Source organism: Lissotriton helveticus, chromosome 9 (assembly GCF_964261635.1).
Source record: "Lissotriton helveticus chromosome 9, aLisHel1.1, whole genome shotgun sequence".
NCBI classification, from domain to species: Eukaryota; Metazoa; Chordata; class Amphibia; order Caudata; family Salamandridae; genus Lissotriton; species Lissotriton helveticus.
Window position 1 is genome coordinate 794,393,006 of NC_136070.1, and position 11,972 is coordinate 794,404,977.

Below are 11,972 nucleotides of genomic sequence, written 5' to 3' on the forward strand. Positions count from 1 at the left end.
GGGTGGATGAGCATCACCTCATCATCACATTATGCATTTCCTTCCGTCAGTCAATTATCAAAAAGGTCCTTTGTTTTTGCGAGTCCGGCCTAGTCGAGTTCCTCGACTGGCAACTTTGCAGGATATTCACACGTTCAGAACCATTGCGCTCATCACTTGGCAGCCATCTATACTTCCAGGACAACCTGTCCTTTAACTAACTTCATTCCGGCACAGTCAGCTCGCATTCAGACTCGGGCTGGGGCTGCTCATGCTCAGTTCATCTTTCTTTCGCAGTTTACTAAGGCAGCCATTTTCTAGTAGGCCTCACGGGCCAGAATGGGAACTATCATAGAAACAAACACAAAATAGACGTTAATTAAAGAAATGTAGCCTTCCTGTTTACCTCCCCCTTACTAAGGTTTTCCCTATTAGTAGTTACCTAGCAAATAAGCAACATTTAAGCATCATATACTCACTTATCCTCCGGGTTTCTGCCACAAATACGTAAACAAAAGCACATTTATGCTGCGTTTTATTATTTTAAAGCTGCCTATTAGTTTACAACATGACACAATCACACAATTAGTTAATTATGATTGCAACACATAAGCAAAATTAATTCCCACATGTATCTTTGTGTGTGCAATTTCTATTCTAAATTGATTAGTTATCCACACCATTCCATTAGTTCATATTATGGTTATGGAAGTGTGACTTCACAAGGGGTACACAAAATTTTGTTTCTCCACTTTGCTCCATCAGTAGTACGTTTAGGATTTTATCTCAGATTAGTTCTGTGAATCAGCCCCAGTAATCTTAACTGACCTTTCCCAGTAACTGACAGCACAGCTCCAGCGGTCAAAGTACACGGCCACAAACCATGGAATCATCTTACAGCCATTTGCCTGGGGCTGACTTTTCCATCCATCCCTTCAGACACGAAAAAGAGGGGCGAGAACAGGAGAACCAACCAGAGTAAAGCCACCTTCTACTTATCCAACAAGAGACAATACTTCTTTGGAGTTATGTACTTCAGCTTCGTCTTTTCTCCTTGGTGCACTAATAAGGATGCTTTTAGTCCTAATTTATTTCTATTTCTTTTATCCTACATCAACTATTATACGCATGTGCAGAACTGCTAATAATAATAATGACCATCACACTCTCCACACTGCATTGTTGGAACATATGTGTTACCGACATGCATTGTGTAGGCACATCCATTTCCAACACCAGCTGTTATGTATGCTCCCTCATCCCCAATGCGGATGGAGTAGATACATTGCTTCACCTTAAAGCGGCATCCCCAAACATTACACACTGTCTCTTGCACCTCTTTTTATGTAGAATAAAAGCATAGCTTCAACCAACACATGTTAGCTCCGCGACTGCCCGAGTTAACACAACTGGATTTGACACCACCCCTGAAGTCCTACAAGTAGTGACAGAAAAACCAGAGATAATGAAGGAGATATCAAGAACTAAGAAAGCAGGGCATACAAAAAACGTTTGCAGACTGGGATTACCCTCGGGCATCTTAGGAAGATCTGACCAATCTTCTGAATGTAGTAACTATTCAGGTAAGACCCTGCTCCTGATTGCGCAGGCAGGCCAGTTCTCAACATCACAGGATTATTATTTTCCCATGACAAATGGCATACCGGGCCAAGTTCACATGTAGAGCAATAGCCTTATGGAATGGGACCAAGACAAGCAGCCCCTAAGATTTGATAAGATAATAGGACAATGTCAACAAATATGGGATGCAAACATACCAAGATATACATGGACAGGAAGTAACACCCACTCTAAAGTAGCAATGACATGAACACAGCTTTCTCTCTGTTTCAATGGAAATGGGACAGTAAAGGTGGGAAGTAACCTAAACCTCAACTCCACCGTTGACAACACCAACATGCATCATGGATCACTATTGGCAACGTGGGGCCCAGCTCCACATGAAACTACACCCCTAACTGGAAAGCCCTCTGCTCAATTGTGATTCTACACACCCCGTCACTGGTGATATCAGGAGTGGACATTGCAATGCTAGATGACCATCCCATGAGCCTTCCAATGACCATGTTGCATCACCACGTGAGGAAAACAAATGCAGAACTTTTGCACAGCAGTTTGGGAAGAGGTTCTGCAAGAACATAGACTGATTAACGATGCCAAACTATTCTTCTGGAGTATCTCACCGTGGATTCAGGAGAAAGCAACTGCCCACTGGCTGCAGATCACACAGTGGGAGCTCATGAAGGCAATAAATGCAACAGAAGACGGATTCAACACGATCAAAGAACTATGCGCCATTAGACTGATGGTAATGCAGCTCAGATACTTGCTGGACTTAATAATGGCTACCTAGGGGCATGTGTGCACGACGATTGGGACGGCCTGCTGCACATATATGCCAACCAACGATGCGGACAATGGAACATTGAATGAGGCCATTGTGGCATTGCATATTTTAATTCAAACAAGGGAACCCGCAAGGTAGGAAGGACCTTGGGTATCAGTTAGTTATAGAGAACAGGAGGTCCTTCAAAAAAACATTAAAGTGATAATAAATATAAACTAGAATCAGTGCTATATATATTTTTTTGATAATCAACTTTATTGGGTTTATAACAACAGGAAAAATTCATTGGTTGCAGTTCAATAATTATTGGGAAAAAACATGTCAGGACTAATTGCCGACAAGGAGAGGGGCGGTCCATCAGGGTATAGCACAGCAGTCCATACATTAATTACAGTGATACCTGGAATAAAAGAAAGGCAGATAATCATGGTGGCATCATATTAAACCATTTACCCCACACTTTGCTGAATAAGTCAGGACATCCCCGGGCTTCGAATAGGGCTTCCTCCTGGACCCCAGACCAGTCCACTCCCCTCCTCCATCTCTGCACAGTAGGCGCCTTGGCCGGTACACCAGTGCGCTGCTATGTCTCTTTTGGCCACCGCCACCGCTGTCCCCAAAAGGCGCTTGTCCGTCCAAGAGCCATCCAAGCCATCAAACACCCCCAACAACATACGCATTGGATCATGGGGAACAACCCCAGGGCCTGCGTAAGCTCAAGCTCCACCCACTTCCAAAACGGCACCAGCACCGGACAGCACCATACCATGTGATAAAAATCGGCAGGGGCAAAGGCACATCGTGTGCGTGCTGGAGAAGGTTTCAACCGGCCCTGAAATAGACGTGCCGGGGTGAGGTATGCCGCATGAAGATAATACAGTTGGACCAGGCGCAACTTGGAGGATGTGGTCAGGGTTTTGGGCGCCATGAGGGCATCCCTCCAATCCGCCTCTTCTAGGGGGCCCAGCCAACCCTCCCACTGAGCCCTGAGCCGATCTAGGGAAGCAGGACCATTGTTTACCAGGGACCGGTATATGCGGGACACTCCCCCTTGTCCTAGGTTGCCCATCATCATCTGAGCCTCCAGCGGGCTGAACCCTGGAAGGGAAACAGGAGGTGAGACATGCGTATAGAGGGTGTGTCTAAGTTGCAGGTATCTATAGAGTTGGGAGTGAGGAAGGGCGTGGCGTTGCTGCAGGTCTGCAAAGGAGCGGATGTGGTTGTCATGTTGCGGCGTTTTGCCGTTCCCGGGTGGCCGCTAGACACATGCAGGGATCGGGATCCTCACTTCCAGGCGGAAGTCGAGTCCCGGTCTAGTCTTCTCTGACCCGCCTTCCTTCTCCGAAGCGCTTCCGGGGGAAACGCTTAAACGCTGCGTTTCCCGCCGGCTCTGCGCTTTGGATTCTTCTTTGTTCCTGGACACGCCTGGTATCATCGGAGCCAACACCAGGGAGACTACTTACGCCTACATCGTGCTGGGACGCTACTAATTCCTGCAGGTGAACGCTGGGAGACCTCTCCAGTTTCGGGTACTGAGCCCGCATGAGCGCTTGCAGCCGCGGAACGTAACCGCGCCTGGAGGGCTATTCATTGCTTCTCCTTGCCGCGCTTGGAGTGCTGTACTTTGTTTGTGCTTTCCGCGCTTGGAGCGCCATACCTTGTTTTCACTTGCCCTGCTGGGAGCGCTATACTTTGTTTGTACTTGCCGCGCAGGAGCGCAATTCTTGGTTCATACTTGCCGCGCCTGGAGCGCGCTATACCTTGTTTTCACTTGCCGCGCCTGGAGCGCTATACTTGGTTTGTACTCGCCACGCAGGAGCGCTACGTGGAATACAGTGATATAGCGCTGGGGCGCTATTTATGACTTGGCTGTGTTCGCGCAGGAACGCTTGCCTTAGTTTTCTTTTCTTCATCGGAGCATCCATGATCACCTTGGTTCAAAGGCCTACATAAGCCCTGGTGAGTTTGTGTATAAGAAATCCATTCCGTATGTGTTCAGAGGTCTACCCTGGAAGCGGGAGGTGTGGTCTTTTCCTAATTGGGTCTTTCTTGTTTCCCCAGTTGGTACCAAGGACCCTACCCAAGTTCCACTACCAACAGAGCCTCTCCGTTCCTTTTCTGGCTCCCTTCCCTGGTTCCATCTCATCCCTGCTGGGTGCCACTCTCCGCACGGGCCAGGTGGGTACAGGGGCGGTGGCTCTTGTCGTCTCTGCGGAATCACTTCACAAGCAAAGGTAAGTCTTGTGGGCATCCGACAGTGGTCCCCCACCCAAACATCTCCGAGCACTGAAACTCCAATGAGGTCCCATCGTCAGAACCCCTGCAGGGACGAGACCTCCTGCGTCCAGGACCCATGCCAAAGTGGCTTCTGTCGAGTGAGGTTCCGGTCCCACCTCACGTGACGTAGGGCCGTGCGCCAGGCCAGAAAACACCGTCCTGGTGACCCAGGGCATAGCCTGTGGCACTGGTAGAATCAGTGCTATATTAGTGATGTCCAGCCGGACATTTAATTTAATGAATCAAAACAATTACTAAAGATCAAACGCACAGTGATAGAGTGGAACACAGTCCTGCGTCCTACACAAACACAAAATAATTACAATAGGACAAACACATTTCAGGCAAAACAAAATTAGCTTATGGCCAATACAGATGATCAGGGCAAGCTTTCAAATAAAGTTATTGCACTTGTTTTAACACATTGGTTTAACGTACAAACTGTTTAAACAAGTCGACGACGTTTCGATCCATTAATACTAGGATCATCATCAGGACGGGTATTATACAAGCCTGATTAATACACTGCCTTGGAGCCGAGAGGAAGCACGTAGAAGCTCAATGTGAGCGAGGATTGCGTTCCGGCAAGGCGAGGGAGTACTCCAGGGGAGCTGCAGGGTGCTGTGATTAGCAGTCCTAGCGTAAAAACCGAGGACGGCTTTAACGGATGTCCTTTGATAGGGAGGAGGGTAATTCTCAGCTTGAGAAAGCTGAATGGAAAGCTGAGTGTCGATCCCACATACAGCAGGTGGATGGTGCTTAGTCCATACTATCACAAGCTCAATGGCTGGTAAGAACATAGACTGTTTAACGATGCCCAACTATTCTTCTGTAGTATCTTACAGTGGATTCAGGAGAAAGCAACTGCCCACTTGCTGCAGATCACACTGTGGGAGCTCATGAAGGCAATAAATGCAACAGAAGACGGATTTAACATGATCAAAGAACTATGCGCCATTAGACTGATGGTAATGCAGCACAGATACTTGCTGGACTTAATGACGGCTACCTAGGGGCATGTGTGCACCACGATTGGGTCGGTCTGCTGCACATATATGCCAACCAACGATGAGGACAATGGAACATTGACTGAGGCCATTCAGACATTGCATGACCTACACAAGAAAATGGTCGAGGGGGGTGGGGCTCCTGATGAGTGGTTCGAGGGCTGGTTTGAAAGGGCGACATCCTGGATGTCAGGGTTGTTCAAACCCTTGCTTCCTCTAGTTGTTGTGTTGCTCTTGACGTGTCTTATTTTACAGGTGGTAATAGCATGCTGCGATAGGATGACAGCTAAAATGGGAGGAGCATTTATGGTTAGGTAAAAGCGCTAAGGATGTCAGGGGAAAGAGTAGTAAGTATGAGGGGATCCCCTTAGAAGAAGGGAGGTTAGAAGAGGAAGTTGAAGAATCAACTAGAGGGGAGAATGATACAGGGAAGAAAGGGATGTATACAGTAGAAACGCACAAAAATGTGAGACCCCAAACCCAGCCCCTGTGAGGACTTTTCAGGTTAGAGATAGTTTTAGGCCCCTGTAAGTAATGTCAGGCCCGTGCACAAAAGTAGAGACTTGATGGAACACAAAGTGTTCAGCAAAAATAAGACAGGTCACATCACACATTAAAGGTCAGGACATTTCTTGTGGTTAGTTAGTTGAGCTGCTGCATGAAAATGTGATCATATCTCCCTCCAGGCGAAGGAATCCGGAAAGAACATCAGTGATTAGCACACGGCACAGAAATAGATCACCACCATCCCCATCTGGAAAGACCAGCTGAGATGTACCAATCACATTAGGGCTTGTTCCCTTTCTAGATGTGCTGCTGTTACATACACCCCTTGATCAACCACATACATGGGATGGACTACCAGGTGCACATCCTGTCTTAGGAAATAATGATGCAAATGCCTGCTTCTGCCGCAAAACCACATATCACTCTTATCAGCAAGGCTGATAGGTGAGGGAAACCACATGTAAAAGGTCAGATAGCTTGGCCCAATCAGCATTGAGCAAGGTATAACCACATACTGTGCAGTCAGATAAATATATCTTTAACATTGCTTACATTCCGAGAACAGAAGCCCCCAGAGAGGGTTCCATTAATCATGCAATGCGAGGCCCACATGGCCCACATACATGCACTTTTGTTTCTACATCTGTTGATATTATCTTGTATGTTGTTTTCACAAATAATCAACTCGTAACCTTTTCTGTTGTGTTTTTAAGTATAAATACCTCTGTTTTGAGCTGTACTTTGGCCATCAGATTCCTATCTCTTTGGATTTCCCCAGCTGTTATGATGCATTAAACCTATATTGCTTTATCAACTTGTTTCTTCGTTTTTGTTTAACACATTTTCCTCCAACAAACAACCCAGAGGTAATGACACCCTCAACCCTGCAGCTACTTATGCACAAGTTCTGAGCTTGTATGAGAGCCGAAGAGGGAGGCTCACTGATGACACAGTTCGTATCGATCAATAAGGGTAGCCACTTCCCGACTTTGAAAAGGTCACTTCATTAAACTCAGACTGGGCATCCTGCTAGTATAAAGCTTCTCCAAAAACTAGCAAAGCAATAGTGAGCTACTGCACACAAGGTAAGGACGAGTTCCTCCTCCACTTTATGCTACTTTGCACAAAGTCCTTACAAGTCAGAAAATAGTATCTCAGATTGTTATTCATCAAGCACATCATAAGGCACTGCAATGCAGCTTTGTTGTTATGTCTTTGCGTACACTCTGAAATTCTATGGGCCAGTATTTTCATATATCCACGCTGCATGGAGAATAATGAGGAATACCGTCTAGAAGGTCATCTTCCTAATCTGAGTGAGTGGGAGCCTATTGTGACATTTGTGTCCCTTGAGTATGCACCATATTTTATGATAATTTGTATTCCTTGTCCATGCCTTTCAAATACCACTGATTTCTTATTAGACCCAAATATTTGTACTGTCTCTAGTAAGACTTATTTTATTAATGCACTCTGGAAAGCATTATCTTGTGTGTGTTGACTTTTAGCTTTACTATTGCAATTTTTAACATATATTACAGAAACTGGATATTTCCAGTCTTTTAATTGTGTTTTTGAACATATATCATGGAATCGCACACTTCCCTTCTGCTTCTTATAGTTACCCCCACTTTTTGCTGATGTTTCATTGTTTTCGACTTAGACTGACTGGGATCCTGCTATCCAGGACCCCAGTCAAGCTGCTTTCTCCTCTAAATTGAGTGCATGTACTTTAGGCACACTCCAGATTGGATTTGTGGGTACCCTTATACTTACCTAGGTTATGGTATACTATGTACCCAGGGCATAGGTACCTCAGAGGTCTCCCAGGGGCTGCAGCATGTATTATGCCACCCCTGAGAGACAATTCAAACTGACACCACAGGTCTACTACTGCAGCCTGTGTAAGGTGGTGCATGCACCCCTTACTTAGATATAGGTTCACTATATCTATCCTATATCACTGAACAAATAAACCTATCAGTCATCCCTATGGCAGGCCTTATCAATCCTGATGGCAGGGTGCTGGGTTTTATGTGAGAGGGTGCCCATGCATGAGCAGAGTCCCTCTGCAGCCTTCAGAACCTATTCTCCGGGGTTGTTTGTGACGCAGCCAACCATATATACTTAAGTGCATTATAACCTCACAGTAAATGCTAACTTTAAAACGGCTGCTTGGAGACATGTTGTGTTTCGTGTCAAACACCTTGGAATCATACCTCCCCGCCAGTAACTGGTGGGAAGGTATGATTCTACGCTCCTAAAGGGACATATGCGATACACCCGTACACCCAGTACCAGCTTTCTCGACCTGGGTATCACAAAATGGATGCTGCCAGCCACAGACAGGAGTCTGCCCTCCTGCTGCTGATCCAAGCGCGAGCAGGGTAAGGCTTGACAATATGCTTCCTGTCACAGGGAGGTGTGACCACCTCCCAGACAGGCTTTAGTGTATTGGGGCTGGGTGGGTGCACTCTGAGAGGGCATTGAAGTCTGCACTGGGGGCACATTTGGTGTCCCTGTGCATAGTCCAGCTCAAACCGGTTGCAGGAGCCATTTGCTCCTGCTCTGGTGCGAAACTGGACAAAGGACATGGGTGTAGCCACCCCTCTGTCCTGACTCTCCCATAGGTGGGTCCCCAGAGTTTGTCCCACCCCTTCCTTGGGTATAAAGTAGGAACCCCTAACTACAGGACTTTAGATTTTACCTGTACTAAACTCTGCTACAGAAACCAAGTACTTAGACGATCTACACTTCGCTGGATGACTGAAGAATCTCCCTTGGAGTAAAGGAGTCACTCCCCTACAAGGCAGGCACCTAAATGCATCTGACCGGTTTGCATCTCCTAAGCTCCTGAGGACTCCAAAGATTTCTGCAACACAGGAGGTGGGTTCCAGAGGTCTCTGAGGTTGATCTGCGCTCTCAGCAATTCTGAGGCCCGTATCCCTCTTGGGGACTGTGCAACCCGAACCCCTGTGCACCGTGTACTTTTGCAGCAGCATATGCTTTTCGGTGATCCCTGAGGCTATGCTTTGGGCTACTTTAGTCTTGACCCCGAGCATTAATTGCAATGAAGATTTCCGGCCTACGCTCCATGAGGGTTCCGTGGGCTGGTATTTTGTGATTCAGCTCGAGGTCCTTCGCGATCCCTGGTCCGTTGGCCTGTGGGTCCTTGTGAAGGTAACTTGGACTTTTCAGTGGGCTTTCCTGGTTGCTCCAGACATTCCCTGACTCTCAATTGCTTGGAGAGTCCCCAGGGCCTTGCTGGTCCTCACTAAAGCTTTTTTCCTCTGACTGTGGGTTGCAGTTGCCAAGGTTCGTGTTCCATCCGGACACTGACCCTCCAGCACTCGACATCCTTCATGGGACAGCTCACCTCTGGACTTTGGTTATCGTCGACGTCTCCTGGTTCCCGTGGCTGCAGACTCAAGCATCGCGTCATCTCACCTGAAGCACCCGACATCGATGGGCATTCGTCTATCATGCCCCTGGTCACCCTGAAGTGACCCGGACTTTGTCCCCTCTGCTTTCAGGGTCTTCTCACCTCGACTCTAGGCTTGGATTCCACCGGACACTTCTCATCTTCCCCGCAGCAACACTTTTCCGCATCACGCCATTGAAAATACCGAAGATTCCCAACATCAGTTGACACCTACGTACCCGGCTCCTCTGGGATAGGTAACACTGGTACTCTGGTACTCACGAGGGTGCTGGCCTTAGAACCTTCCATGTTTGAAAGGGTTTGCTCAAAGTCCGCTCCAAAGTGTCCTTAATCTTTAAACTTCCAGCCGCGACTTTCCCATAGAGTTGTACGGAGCTCGCGTCTGTGTTCTCACACTGCACCCATCCTCCGTTGGTCCCCTGTGTCACTACTTTGGGTGGTTCCCTGGGGTCCCAGTAATTCTACGTGCTCTAGGCACTGTGTCTAGTCAAGTTGTGGTCTTTATACCACTTTCTTAGAATATGGTCAGGTCTCCCCCAGGAGCGCACTGTGTATTGTGCTATTTACTGTCATTCTAGTGATTTAATATTGTGTACTTTGTGCTCTAATCTCATAAAGAGGTTAGGAGAGAGTGTTTAGTAATAAATACATATATTTTATATATCTCTTGTGTGGTTCTCCTTTCACTTGGTCATTCAGGAGGTTCTGATCTAGTAAAACAAGCTGCTTTACATTCCTTCCAGACTTAGCCTGAAGGCTGTTCTCCATAGCTACTACTAGGATAGCTTTCAATAAAGGTTGTCTTTAACCTAATTATCAATTAGGGTTGTTTGGACTGGTACAAGGTGCCCACTATAATTAGTGGTCAGCATATACCAGGCCAACTTCTCACACCTTCCCCCTTGTTTTAGGTTTGTCCATCCAGGTTAGTGTTGTACAATGGGTTAGTACTCTTTCGATTTTGTAAAGGACAACTCTGTACTAGTTCTACAATTGTAATAGCATGATAAATAATTATGGCCTATTTTGTTTTATAACATATTTTTGGGGCATTTTGCCTTTTTTTACATAGTTGACATTTATCTTTATTGCATTACATTTGTTACATACTCATTGTCTCTGCGTCGTCCATATGCTTGCCGTAGTGTAACTGGGATAATGTACCCCTAATTAAGGAGCTATGCCTCTCCGCTCAATTAATGAGGTTGTGGTATGGTTTCTCGTGTTTGGAGTTGCGCTCCCTTCATGCTTGTACCGGTTTCATAACTACCGGTTTGTTTCCTTCGCTATCAATTTTGTTGTTTAACTGGGATGATTGTTGGGAGTCGGTGGGCGTATGTGCAGGCGGGCGTCCTCTGCTTGACTGTTCATGTAAAGTTGGCGGACTATACTTGGGTGTGTGGGGTGGCTGTGGTTGCTTCTACTGGAGTATCCTGGGACCCTTGCGGTTGTGTCGACTGTAGTATGGAATTCCTGGTGTGTGACCGATCTAACTCATAGTGTCTTTCTTCCGGCCTAGTCAGGGTTGTATGAGCCGTCTGGGATTGGGATGTAACAGGTGGTTCTTCCAGTGTGATCTGCTGTTTCAATTGGTGTAGAAGTTGTTCCCATTCCATGGAGATGTGACGTTTGCGTGTCCCTTTCACTTCTTTGTCCCTTATCACTTCCTCCTCGGCTGTGCCCCACTTTTTCACTGCTCCCACCCAGGCCTTCACAGGGGGTCCCTCCGGGGCTCGCCAGTGCATAGCTATTCCTCTCTTAGCCAGAAGTATAGAGAGGGACATGAAGAGAATCTGCACCTTGTCTGTTTTCAGACTCCTGAATACACCCAGTGCGCAAGCTTTCCATGTGTTCACATCTGCAATGCCCGTCGTTTCTCGGATTGCCTCATTTATGTAGCCCTAGGTTGTTTTGTGGGGCAGCCCCAGAACATTTGCCTGAAATCCGCCTCTGGCCTGGCATCGGGGACTCTTCGGCGTTAGATATGCCCTGTGCAGAATGTTAAATTGTATGTTTTTAAATCTGCATTTCTGGTCACTTTTTTGGGGCATTCTATTGCTTGCTCCCACTCCTTGTCATGTAGTGGTCGACCTATATCCTCTACCCATGTCTGCCTAAGTGGGGTTAGTGGCTTAATTATAAGTTCCGAGATGGCTTTATATAGCCATGTGATTAGGTGTCTGCCCACACCCATATGTAGTATTGTGTGTATTACTGGGTATGTCGGTGGTACCCCCTCAGTCAATTCCCAGAACGGACGGCTGCTGCCTATGATATGCCTGTGCAGTAGAAATGATCCTGGGGGGAGGTCATACTCCTCCACTAGTTGATTATAGGGACGGATTTGTCGTCCTCGAAGAGGGATTCCAGCTCGGTCCACGAGTGTTCAGTC

The 11,972-nt window shown here is 46.9% G+C and overlaps 1 pseudogene; it reads left to right on the forward strand.

The window, feature by feature from the left end:
- Positions 1 to 862: 862 nt before the first annotated feature.
- LOC144783285 (uncharacterized) lies at positions 863 to 5,949 on the forward strand (annotated as a pseudogene).
- The last annotated feature ends 6,023 nt before the right edge of the window (positions 5,950 to 11,972 follow it).